Genomic DNA, 12874 nt, shown 5'->3' with positions numbered 1-12874 from the left:
TTGTAATTAAGTTGCGTTAAACCTTGCTGATCCATTTGAACTTCTGTTTCTAGTTTCCTTTGAATTGTCAGCATTTTATAGCATGTCATTGTTAGAAATACTGTATTCAAAAATGCCAAAAAAAAGTAAGTTACTTAAACATTCTCTTTTGTAGACATATGAACTGGATCATCTATAGTTTTACTGCTGTTTTTGCCTTAAACACAAAAACTGCTATGTTTCTATTTGGCTCCAAGTTCAATAACACTGCTTCACTTTGACAGTACGTGTTCAATATTTAATTGGTTTCAGAAGAACTGAACCGAGAGAGCATTCAGGGTTAATTAAGGGCTAGGTAAAGTATGTAGATTAAATCAAACTTCATTATTTAAATAATTTTACAATGTATTTAAAACAATCATTTCACCATGAGCGTTCTTATTTTGTAACAAAAACAGAAAATCTAGAAGGTAAGATGATCATAACATTGTGATCATAAAATAATGGCAGTTTGCTGTATAAATAATGAAAATATATACCTATATACATGTATAGGGCATGCAATATATTAACCACTTTCTCTTCTAACTTTGCATACATAACTCCCCATTCTAATCTCACATGTATTAATATGACAATTTACTGTGAAACTCCTGTAGTTTCTTAATGGTAATAAAAGAAGTAGTATCCAATACAGTCACTGCATCCACTGTTGGTGCAACAGCAGTGCAACAGGAAAAGAGGCAGTTCAAAAACCAACCCTAGAAACAAGCAGAAATTGTTATTTCTAGATAGGACAAGTCAGTGTAACTTTCTTTTGCAAGCTCCTTCGATTTGCCCGACTCCAGAACTGGTACATGTTTGTAGGTGCTTTTAAAGCCAAAAACTCTAGGTTGAACTTGTCTTTATCTTTGCTATGTCACTTGCCAATAGCAAATAATTCTGTAGAGAGTTATGTGGGCAAATGATTTGTCCAACAACTCCTCCACTATTTTCTGTGTGGGCAGGAAGTTGTAGGCCAAAATATTAGGAGAGTAGTAAGAAGCTCACCCCTGCAGAGGCACTCTTGTACCACACCCACTGACTTTTTTGTAATTCCCATTCTGCATGGGTAAATTTCACCAGCTATTCCACCAGTCCTGCTGAAGCTCTACTTGATTTTCCTCCCTTCCCTTCTTATCCCTTTTTCCTTGTGTATCATGTCTTTATAGACTGAGTAGGGAGAGTCTAGTTTTACTGATTGCATGCAAGCTGCTGCCGGAGCCTTTTTGACCAAGAAGCTGGATATCCTATTTTTAAATACTTTGAATCAGCTGAATGTGTATAAGGTAAGTATACCCTTTTCAAGTAGGAAAGGATAGGGAGGATACACCCACAAACAGTATATGGAGCCATGCGAAAATATTAAGTGAATATGCAAGTCATCTTCATATTGGTTGGGACCTAAGGTTATAGCTATGCCCTTATATCCATTAAAAATGAAATAAGATGACCTGTAAGCACAAAGTTAAATGAATAAGCTGCCTACTAAAACTCTGCTTGGTGATATCTTTCTGCTTGGAACAGTTCTTACAGGAACAATCTTTATAATATTTACACAAATAATTCCTGTTTAAAAATTTGCAGAGGGCAAAGTCTGGTGAGAAATGGGTTAAAACTCCCAAGGTTATTTATTCACAGTCCTTAAAAGAGGAACTCAGCCGAAACTGCAGTGACAGTGCTGAAACCTATTTGAGGTGTGAATCATTACCGTGATTTCAGTGACAATTGTGGTGGTTTTCAAAGTGGGCAGTCATGTTAGAAACTGCTGAGTTTTAATTGTGCACAATTGCCCAGGGTGAATAGTGGCTTGATTAAGGACAATCTATAAGTATTTTCATAGTAATAATATTAGTCAATTCAGTAGTTCATTTCCTTGTAGGTTTCAGTAGTGATATTTTCTGGTTTGTTTGATGTATATTATGTATGATATGGAATGTGATTGTATATTTTTATTTATAAGCATTTTTTCTGGGTTGTTGCCTTTAGTTATGCTGATTGGTAGAAAATTTCCTGCATATGAGAACAAATGTAATACACCATAGCATATTGCATTGACATTTAAGCATTACAATAAGAATGGGCACTGAAAGCCTGTTTAAAAATAAGTTTGTTTTTATATTTCTACTAATTTCAGTTCAGAATGCAGTTTTTGGAAGTATTTCTCTAAAACATTGTATTTTATAGACTCTTTCAGTACCAATGTATTATTCTGTCCCAATTATTTGAACATGTGATTGAAACCAGTGCATTCCTATGGCTGCTATACAGCATCTAGATAGCCATAGGATTTTTTGGATTTCCAGCTACAAAGTTGGGAGTGTTTCTCCAACCTTGTATCTAGGGATGCACATTTGGATCTTCTCCACAGCCAGCATGGAAAGAGCTTATGATGGCTCTTTCTCTGAGGTCATAATAGTGATCTCAGGAAAGGGCTTTTGGGGTGTTCTGGAGGTCAGGGAGGGGAGCAGCCCCATGCTGCCCAGATACAACATACCCTGGCAGTACCCCAGCTTCTTTTCCTCCTGTTTTGAAGCACTGTGCTTAAAGGTCCAAAAGAAGCCTGGCAGTGCTTTGCAGAGCAAGAGAACCATGAAGACAATCTTCAGCTCCATGTTCCTCTAGCCCTTCATAAGAAATCCATAATCCTCCAAGTTCAAAGGATTATGGGCATCCTATAAGGGACTTTTGGGATAAGGGATTGCCCAAAGGGACTTTTAGCTGCTTCAGGCACAATTCTTTGCATGTTCAGAAAGAATTGTGTCCTAAGCATTCCCACTCCCTGCATTCCCAAGGCAGCATGATTGGCTGCTGGGGAATATTGAGGATGTAGGACTTTTTTCAATCTAAACATGCATAGGATTATGCCCTTAATCTTATTCATATCAATATAAATATATTTCCTTATTATTTAAACAATATAAGAGACCTTATGAGATATGTACATAGAAAACTGTCTTCTGCTGATTCAAACTATTGGACCATCTAGGCTTAGGCAAGAGTTTTTCTAGTCTTACCTGAAAATGCCAGCAATTGACCAATACATGCATGGGCTCTGTTACTGAGTTACAGGCACTCACCTGAGTTACAACAGGAATAGCAAGCTAACTTTCAGTTCTGAGGGATTTTATTTATTTATGTTTGTTTATGTAAAGATTTTATATGCCGTCCAATACTAAACGGGATGTCAAACAGGGATTCACTTTGTTGATCTGAACAACCTGAGAAAAGCTACAGAATGGCCAGGTGAACCACAAAAAATCCTTATTGACTAGTAATCAGCAAAAGCTGGTCGGGGAATAACTCCTTACTCCTGTAAAAACTTCCAAGTCTATTTGCTATGGCCAACTTCCTCCCTTCCTATTAGACCCCTAGAGGGTCATGCCAGCAGGCATCTAGTTAGAAAGGCTAGAGGCGAATACACATCCAAGCCAAAGTCAAGATCCAGAGCAAGTGTGGGCAGTCTCTGGTGTTGGTGTTGGTGGTACACTGGAACCCATCAGGGCTGTATCATACCTCCACCACTGAATTTACCATCACTGCAGAATATATCGATACAATGCAGCACCAGAAATCTCTGCAATTTTGCAGGGAAATGATACAGTGATACCTTGGCTCACGAACGCCTCAGTTCACTCCCCCCAGTGCACCAGGATGACGGGCATGTGCTGGGATGACAGGCGCAATCGCGATCCTGTTGGGGGGGCAGGGAGATGGCCACATTCGTGCTTGGGGTGAGGGGGGAGATGGCCACAATCTTTGTTGTTCTTTGTCAGTTTGCTTCACATTTTTCTGATTAAAGAAATAGTTATAGAACGGATTAACCTTATTTACACTGAACCTTATGGGGAAATTTAACTTGGCTCACAACCAATTTGGGTCATGACCAGAGTCCTGGAACGGATTAAGTTCGTGAGCCAAGGTACCACTGTCTGTAGGAAGCACTCTTCTTTTGAACAAGAAATATACTTCTGAAAGGCTTCTAGGAATGTGATTATGTTCATAAGGATCAAGGGACTAGATGTTTGGACTCTTCTTGGTGGTATGGCTATGCAGATTGTCAAGATCAGTGTCTGCACTTGAAATTTATCCCTACCTCATTAAAAGCAAGGCATGTATTCCCTTGTTTCCTGCCAAATCACTTTGGTTTTTTGTTACCACCTTAGCAAATTTAGTGCCTCTGCCTGTACCTAGTTGGCACATTTGTAAACAAACAAAAATGTTAGTAAATACCTCAACCCAGAACTCCTGACATGTTTACCTGGAAGTAAATCCTGCTATTTTTAGTGGGACTTATGGTCTAGTAAGGAAATGGCCTTATTTGTATTTAGACAGAAAAACATCCCACAGCCTGCAGCATTCCCCAGCTACCTTTTTGTTTCTAAAACATGCATAGGATTTCACCCTGAGTGTAATTAAAATTGCAGCTCAAATCAGCAGTGATTGCTTCTTCCAAACATGGGTAAGTGTTTTGCCCCTGAAATGTCTTAACTACTCAGGGAGGTAGTGAGAGTGTGGCAATATAATGAAAGATTTGTTCTTTTTTTGCTTTTAACCTTTCTTTTTGCCATTCTTAACTATCAAAATGAGTATATGCCTTTGATGTGTTTATGGCAGTAATGCTCTCTCCATTTGCTGTGTTTTATGGGATGGTTATTACTTTTTAATCTACTGCCAGTGCAGGGTGGTTGGGTAGAAGACTTTGCAATTTGCTATAAAAGAAATGTTACTCTTTGTATGAAACTTTTCATGAACTGATTCCTGAAGCTCATCCGTTTGCATGCTAGCACAGATGGACTAATGATACTGTAAGAATTCAGCTCTGAGTGCCGAAGCCACTAAGAATTATACTGCCAGGCCTTTTTATGAGAATTTATGACCATATATTTCTCATTAATGCTAACGAGAGCCGCATGCATATTTTCCCATTTATGGAGCTGGTAGCATAGTGCTAGAAAGGAAGACAAGCAACTGTGTTGTATCAGGGTGACACATTAAAAGAATGCTTTGGGGTTAGAATGAAGCTGCTTTCATGGTAGGAATCAAATACACATATACCTCCACTGCAAACTTTTGTTAGTTTTATATCACTTTAATTGCTATTCCTGACGTGTGCTTTCTATGCTTTGTGAAGGAGTTCAGGCTGGAAGCAGGCTGACTTTCAGTCAGAGATGAAGTTGGTGGAGAAGTCGATGCTCAGGCTCCTGCTTGTGGTAGACTGTGACCTCACAGAGGATTTCAACTCCACTGTGCCACCCAGAAGGCCCCAAGAGTATTGGAAGCAGGTCCAGATTGAAGCAGCAAAATGCTCTGATATTGTTGTTGCCTAGATAGACCCCAAGAAATTGAAAAGAGAAGCAGTTTGTGAATGTTTCACTTTCAGGATGCCATCTGGCCCCTGAAGGATATGTTCCAGCTCTGAAATGGCAACAGCAACAAGTGGTTCATTTCTCAGCTGTTCACCAGAGTATGAACAAGCACAGGAATCATTGGAAGTTACAGCATTTGGATAACAGTTTCTAGATCAGATGAGGAAGAAGACGGGAAAAAATTGTCTGGGCAAAAAGTTGTATTTAGATATGCCTATTCAAGTATCCAGCCATGAAACTCAAGGAATTAATTATGTACAGATTGACTTTCCTCCACTGCTGAGCATTGTCAGTAGAATCGATCAGGCAATAATAACCAGTATCTTGGAATACTTTACAAGCTGGCTTGCAGAGAAGGAATTTACTTCGGAACTGGGCTTTATGATTTGTTGGTCTGTCTTGAGAAGCCATTGTTAGTGGAGGCAAACTCCCTAATTTGGCAACTGGCCAGGCAATGCTCCAAAGTGAGATTCTTGGAGGTTCTTGGATTCTTGGAGATTCAAGAAGTAAAAAAAGTGTCTCCTCTGAACTTGTTAATTTGTTTAGTTGGCAGGTATTTTGACCAGCATGACCTGACTGATGAAGCATCCTGATAAGGCTGGAGAATATACAAGGTCAGGATGTAAAGGCAGAATGCCATACCAGTGTTATCAGCCAGCTTCTCTGTGCCTCCAAGTGAAAAATGGCAAACATATATCTCACCTTCCAGATATGAAATAGGAAGGTGGAATTGTGTGATTTGAAAACAAAGAGTCATTTGAACAAGTTTTCTTAGAAATAGTAATGTGGGATAGCTCTGCTTGCAAGAGGTCAACAGCAGAATGCCTAAATACTTTCTTATGGAACCATGTGCCTCCCACATTTCTTGAGGTATAAACAAACTGCAGGTGCCTTCTTATTTCAGCTACTTCAGCATGGAACAATTTCAAAATCTTATTAGCACCCAAATTGGCTACATGTAGTTCATAGTGAACTGATCATTCTTAGAAGATTTTAGATAGGAAACCAGCACTATTTATTACAAAATAACTTCTGCAAGCCCTGGACCTCCTAACCCTATTTACTCCCTGCAACTGTGAGTATCTACCTTGTTACATATCTATTATAGGAAGATGTGAGTCTGCCTGTGCCATAGCAACAAGATGGTGCAATGTAGGCAGCTGAAACATGGCATGCACACTTGGCTATGTCTTTCTCTTCTGCACCAAGAAACCTGAGAACTGTGGTTTGGTAAAATGCAAATGCCTCTGTTTTAGAGATTCTTAGACACACTTCCCACCCCCTCCCCAAAACTGTAATTCCCAGTAAATACTTTTAAACCAGTCCAGGGGCCAAAAAGGACATGATACCATTCACACAAATAGGAATCATATGAATGGCTTTTTAAAAAAAAAAGTAAGTGCAGTAGGTCAAATTTAGATCAGAATCCTAGCAGGTAGTATGAAGTATAATATATGGATGCTTTACACAAACCCCTCCCCTTTGGTCGTGATGACATATACACATCTCTGCTACTTGTTTTGGGAGAAAAGTTCCTATTTGAACCAAGAGAAGTTTTCTGTCCAATGCAAATAGCAAGCAACAGGCCCCACTCCAGATCAGGACTACAGCAGGATACAAAAATTAATGTCTTCTTACTCTCCCATCTGGAACTTGACAGGGAGCCTTGTACCTTCTATTCAGGCTATTCACCTGTATGAATAGTGTCTCATTTAGTTTAGCCATGGGGCTATAGTGTAGATGCACCCTTACAGGCATGCAATGGTACACATTTATCCTGGCATAATTTAGCCCCTATTGGTAGAATGGTATTGTGGATTGTGGAAATAGTGAAAATGGAGAAATTACATGAGGATCACATGTAGTTTCTCCATTTGCACAAGTGGATTCGCAAGAGGGTTGGAACCTTTCAGTTAATCTCAGTGAAAATTATTAGGGAGAAAACAGGACATTCTTGATAACAAATCTGAAGAAAGTCTCTCTATCATTTGCCTAAGGAGAACTTAGTGAAGCACCCATCCATGGTTCAGGTCAGCTGTAGCAGTTGTCATCCTTATCGTCATAGCCACTGTGTAGGCCCTGGATTGGAGCCTGATTGTGACATTGGGACTGTGCCTGGGGGAGGGTAGTTCCCCCTTCCCATTACAGTGGCTCTCAGTTACCTGTTTGGTACCTGTAACTTTCCCACTAAACACAACTCTATGGAGCTAACTCGAACACAGGAATACTGCACAACTTGTAGTAAGCTAAGACCTGCCTTAACAAGCTAAATTGCATTGTGCCAGCCTGAACCAGTACAAACTTATGAAAAGGCTAGAAGCATGTGAAGCAGAAATTCTTCTAGTGGCTCCTTCTATGTATTAAAACAAGGGGGTGGGAGTTGATGTACAGGTAAATGTTACCCACCCCAAACACACAACACATACAGTGCTGCAGTCCCAATCTGTGTCCTGCACACCTATTCATTAATTCATTCAATTAATGAAATTTATATACTTCCCAACTGGCAGATGGCCTCATAGATCACTTACAATAATAAAACATAAAGTAATTTTCAAAAATAAGTATGTAATTATATATATAAAATATGAACCATAAGTATCAAAACAACAATTTAATATAAAATATGAATTTGTAAAACACTACAGGACATCCTAGTTCTGAATTTCCTGTATTATGTTTAGTTTGGCCATCAATTATGCTAGAGCAATATCAGAAAATGCAAGCAAATGAGGGGAAAAACACCTTTCAGGCAGTGCCAGGAAATTGGAGATAAGGATGAGTAAATATAAAACTGGGTGGATAATATTTATGTGTCTTAGAACATATAAAAGCTACCACAGTGTGGAAAGAGTTCAGATTATATATAATTTTTCATTTTATAGCAGCATTATTACCGGAGACAGGTTTATATTTGGTAGCAGCTGTTCTCCAAAATGTCACATTGACTGATGGTTGGAGCCAATGCAGAGTTTTAAGTAAACCCAAAGGGAATAATCTTTTTTATGTTTCCAGATAGGAATTACACAGTGCAGTAAGAGGAGGTTTATTTATTGACTAATCAATAAAAATCCAAAATGTGAGACGTGATCAGGAATTTTATATTCTGTTCAGCCTTGGTAGTGAATAAAAGGTTCTATAATCTCAGGAGAAAAGCTCAGATTTTTTTTTCTTCCAGTGAGTTGGTGATGAGAGGGTATCTTTGTAACAGAAATTGACTATATTTTCACCATCCCCCTTCCTACAATATACCAAGTTGGATTTCTTTTTGTCTTCCAGCTAAGCCAACCAGTGCAGCTATAATACCATGCAAGTTAACATCTTCATTAAATAATAACACTTTCCCAGTCTAGTGCTCTGATCCAGCAAATGAAATCTTTGGTTTACAAGCAGCCGCCTGTTAATAATTTGGAAGTACATTCCCATATGTACTCTGAAGGTTAACAGAACCCTATTAAATCAACCAAATGTGTCTTTTGAAAGAAATGGTGATGCCAAGGTAATTCTGGTATCACCATTGTTACCTATGACTATTTGTGAATGATTGGATAAGGGCCCACATACATGTATGAATAGTACATTTGATACATATGATACAAAGAATTTCCAAAAATCTTTGTAAGGTCCTTTCGCATGCATGACACTCCACTTATTTCAGTCCTTCAATGCTGACCAACAGTGCATGTTTCCTGAGAAGTCCCATCCAGTTCAATGGGACTTATTTCCAGGTAAGTGTGTATAGGATTGCAGCCTAAATAATGTATATTGACCCATGAAGCTAATAAAAATATGAATGTTATTTAGCAGTGTCAAGAACAGAGAGTAACAAACTGAAGCAAACATGTCAAATTTAGGGTACAGTCTAACACATGTTTAAATAGAAATAGTCCTTTAATTCCTAGCATTTGGCAGCCAGAAATTGTAGGACTTCTTCTGCCTAAACATGCATAGCATTAAGAGGTGCAAAATAAAAACAAATTTACAGCTTGCAATAATGTAGAAATGAGTTTTTAATGGTTTCAAAATATTATTTGCATTGTTAGACACTTCCTGCTCAGTTCTTCAGCTGCCCTGAAATTCTGGATTGCCACTCATGTAATAGGATTATCCCCTTCCCACCTCCTCCCCACAGTTCCCCACCTACATTACTCCACCTTACACCCACATGCACTCACAGTGTTCACTAGATGGTCCTCCAATGAATTGTTGCCTTCCTATGATCTTCCTCACTTCTGTAATATTCTTTTTATTTGTACTATATTTGTTTGCATTGTTTTTAAAGGAGACTCCCCCACTGAAATCTTCCCAACATGCACAACTGCACAGTTATTAAACCGCCTTAGATTTTTTTCCCCATAAAGTTAAGTTCTTTTTCTTCTTGTTTTGGTGCAAATAATGTCATCTTTTTATTTTCTTCCACTAGAGATGGGCTGCAGGGAAGTGTCCTTGACAGAATGACTTAGAAATTTCCCAAGCATAGGAGAAGAGCAGACTTTGTTAACATAACTTCTGGCAGCCTATTCTCATTCCATATTAGGGTGCCCCTAAAAGCAGAGCATCCCCCAGTAGAGAAAGTCTATGCTTCCTAAAGGTCTAGAAGGACTTCAGCATTCAGCATGGCTTTGTGCACTTTCTTCAGGGATCTGGTTGACTGATGTATGAAAGTAGATGCTCAGCTATAGAACGCCCCCTTTTCATTTAGTCTTACTAGAATGAAGGCCCCAAGAGCTTCTCTGAAATGAACATGGCCCTCTGACAGAAGAAGGTTCAATATGCCTTGATTAAAGGATCTATGCTATGATTAAGCAAGCTCTTATTTTTATTAGTCCAAGGAGGGATTTGGCCTTGCAGTCTTCCATACCACATAATAAACTACATTTGAAATTCAGAAGCAGTTTGCACTGCTACATGAGGGGCAATTGTGAATAAAGTGGAGGGGATTGCAAACAGTTGTTTCCAGCTGGCTGCCTTCTAGATGTATTGGATTCAGCTCCCATCAGCTCTAGCCTACAGGGCCAATGAAAAGGAATGCTGGGAGCAGCACCCCAAACATCTGGAGGGTACCAAGTTGAGAAAGGATGGAATAAACTAGCACAAGCTAGCTTGAGTGGGTCATAAATAGTTTTTTGGATCCTGATTATAATAATTCAATATGGAATGCATACAATATGAATTACATTTCATTCATAAAAAGCAATATGCCACAATATCCCTTCAGTATTCATGACCCAAATTCCTTTTCTTTTTTTAAATTGGGTCCCTTGCTATTTGTTTGGATGAATGGAAGCATAAGTAAATTATAGCCTCTTTCTTTAGGAGGAGAAGACCGTTTTATGTTTCATATTCACTTTCTATTCACTTTCAGTACAGAAAATGAAAAGTTCATTAGAAGAAGAACAAGAAAGGGATTTATTCTGTTCTACCAACATTTCAGTATCACTGAAGCTAATCTGAATGAATAATAGAAGGAGGAATAAAGAAACAGTGCAGTGGAAATTCACATTGGAAATTCTGCAGCTGACAGGGAAAATGCAGCAGAAGAAAACATGAATCACATGTTTATTGCAGTGATGATGGAAGACCAAAATAACTGCATCAGTATTCCACAGCGACTCAAGGCTCATGCTGAAAGGAAGTTATGAAAGGGGAAATCAGGTGGGAAATCACACTTGGAAATAATGTGAAACTTGCACTAAGGAATTTGCTGCCTTAAGCAACCATTTCAAAGTATCCCCTAAGGATACTGTAAAATTTCAATCAAGTTACAGAGAAAGACTACTGCTGGCAGGCAATTGAGGTTTTCTGGTTCCTTGGATAATCATTTAAAGGCAGTTTCCCTGTATGTTTTTATAGGAACAAATGAAAAGTAACAAGAGGCCCTCACTAGGATCTTTTCATTCTATGCTCATAGCAGGTTTATATCTTGATATTTTTGATTATTTTATTAAAGCGTTTATATACAACCCTCCATAATATCAGTCCCAGGATGGTTTGCAATGCAGTTAAAACTAAATATTCAATAACATAATTAAATCAGTAAACAAACTGCACAATTTATTATCAATTATAATAGCAGAGTGAAAACTTCAATTCCATGGTTTGAAATACAACATCCTGATGAATGTAGTAAATCACTGAAGGGGAACTGATTAAATTTTGTGGCAAGGTCTGGGTGGGAAATGAGAAATTAATTGTGGATGTGTCCTTTACTTGCTTTTGGATTAGTGATCTGTCAAATCATTTTGGTTCAGAAGCTTCCTTTTTAAAAACTCTCTGTGAAAGGGCTTATAAAAACAAAAACCTACCAGCCTCTCTTGGGAGGTGCATTTTTATACCTGTTTGCTGTCATGGAAAATGAGTTGTAATTGAGGTGGTATTCCTGATTTCTGATGATTGTGTGTGAAAACTGAAGGATTTATTTTATTTGGGGGTGATTTGAATAGATTGACTGTCTAGCTTTTCTCTCTGAAATTTCATACATGTACATTTCATGCTGATTTGTGTCCTGTAGGTCTGTGCTCCAAATACCCAGCAATGTATCTGGAGCAATGTTATCCCTAATAAAAAGGAAGCTGGTGATTGACTTATGTGTCTTTGTTGAGTGCTGATCTGAGAGTTTAACCTTTTAGTACAACCTTTAGTTGTACAGGTTTTTTTCCTTCACCCATACAACTAGTGAAACCATGTTCTATCAACTAACCAGTGTCAGTGCCTGAAAAGGCAGTAACCAGGAAAAGTGGGGTTTATTTATTTTTTGCTACCGAGTCCATTTCTAGAGTCATCAAGTCCTGACTATGACTTCCCAGGTTGCATCCTATCTCTACCTTAGCTGTGTTCCTCAAGCCTGATCCAAGTGGCCTACCATGAAGGGAGCTCCCAGCAGTATAGACAGGGCCAAACAGTTGCAAACAGCCTGTCACTACCCTTATATTGACCTGAGCCAAGGGACTCCCAAACTTTGAAGGACACCTTCCCAGGGTACTTTCAATTTCAAAGCCCTAACTTGAAGCAGCTGCAGTAACCAAGCAAGAAGTGCTGGATTTAGTACTAAGACTTACTTGGAAGGAAGTGCACAAAATACCTGAGGTCAAGTGTTAAGTTTATTGACACAGAGCAAGTGAAAATGGGAATAAAAGGCATATAAGAATCAGAGTATATTTGGAAACAACACTGCCAGGTGAAACCAACAAAACTTTACTTAAGCCTCCCTAGTTGCACCAAACAATGGTTCTTCCAATAAGGCAGGCACAAACAGCCATGTTGGGAATTCCCAGAGTAAAAGCAGAAACAAAGATGAAGCTGTAACCCCTGATTTTATGCCTCCAAACTCCAGACTAACAAAGAAGATTTCTGTTAGCTAATTACAGGCTGACTGCAGCAATGTTTCCAGGCCCTGGGGGGCAGGGGAGGAGAGCCCGAGAGTCCCTGAAGGGATATGGCTGAGATCACCAAGTCCAATTAACTGGGTACTGGATTGACCTTGAGGT

The 12874-nt window shown here is 38.8% G+C and overlaps 1 pseudogene; it reads left to right on the top strand.

The window, feature by feature from the left end:
• Positions 1-5189: 5189 nt before the first annotated feature.
• LOC123017131 lies at positions 5190-5980 on the top strand (annotated as a pseudogene).
• The last annotated feature ends 6894 nt before the right edge of the window (positions 5981-12874 follow it).

Source organism: Varanus komodoensis, unplaced genomic scaffold (genome assembly GCF_004798865.1).
Source record: "Varanus komodoensis strain SLA01 unplaced genomic scaffold, ASM479886v1 scaffold9, whole genome shotgun sequence".
Lineage (NCBI taxonomy): Eukaryota > Metazoa > Chordata > Lepidosauria > Squamata > Varanidae > Varanus > Varanus komodoensis.
This window is presented reverse-complemented; position numbering and strand designations above follow the sequence as displayed.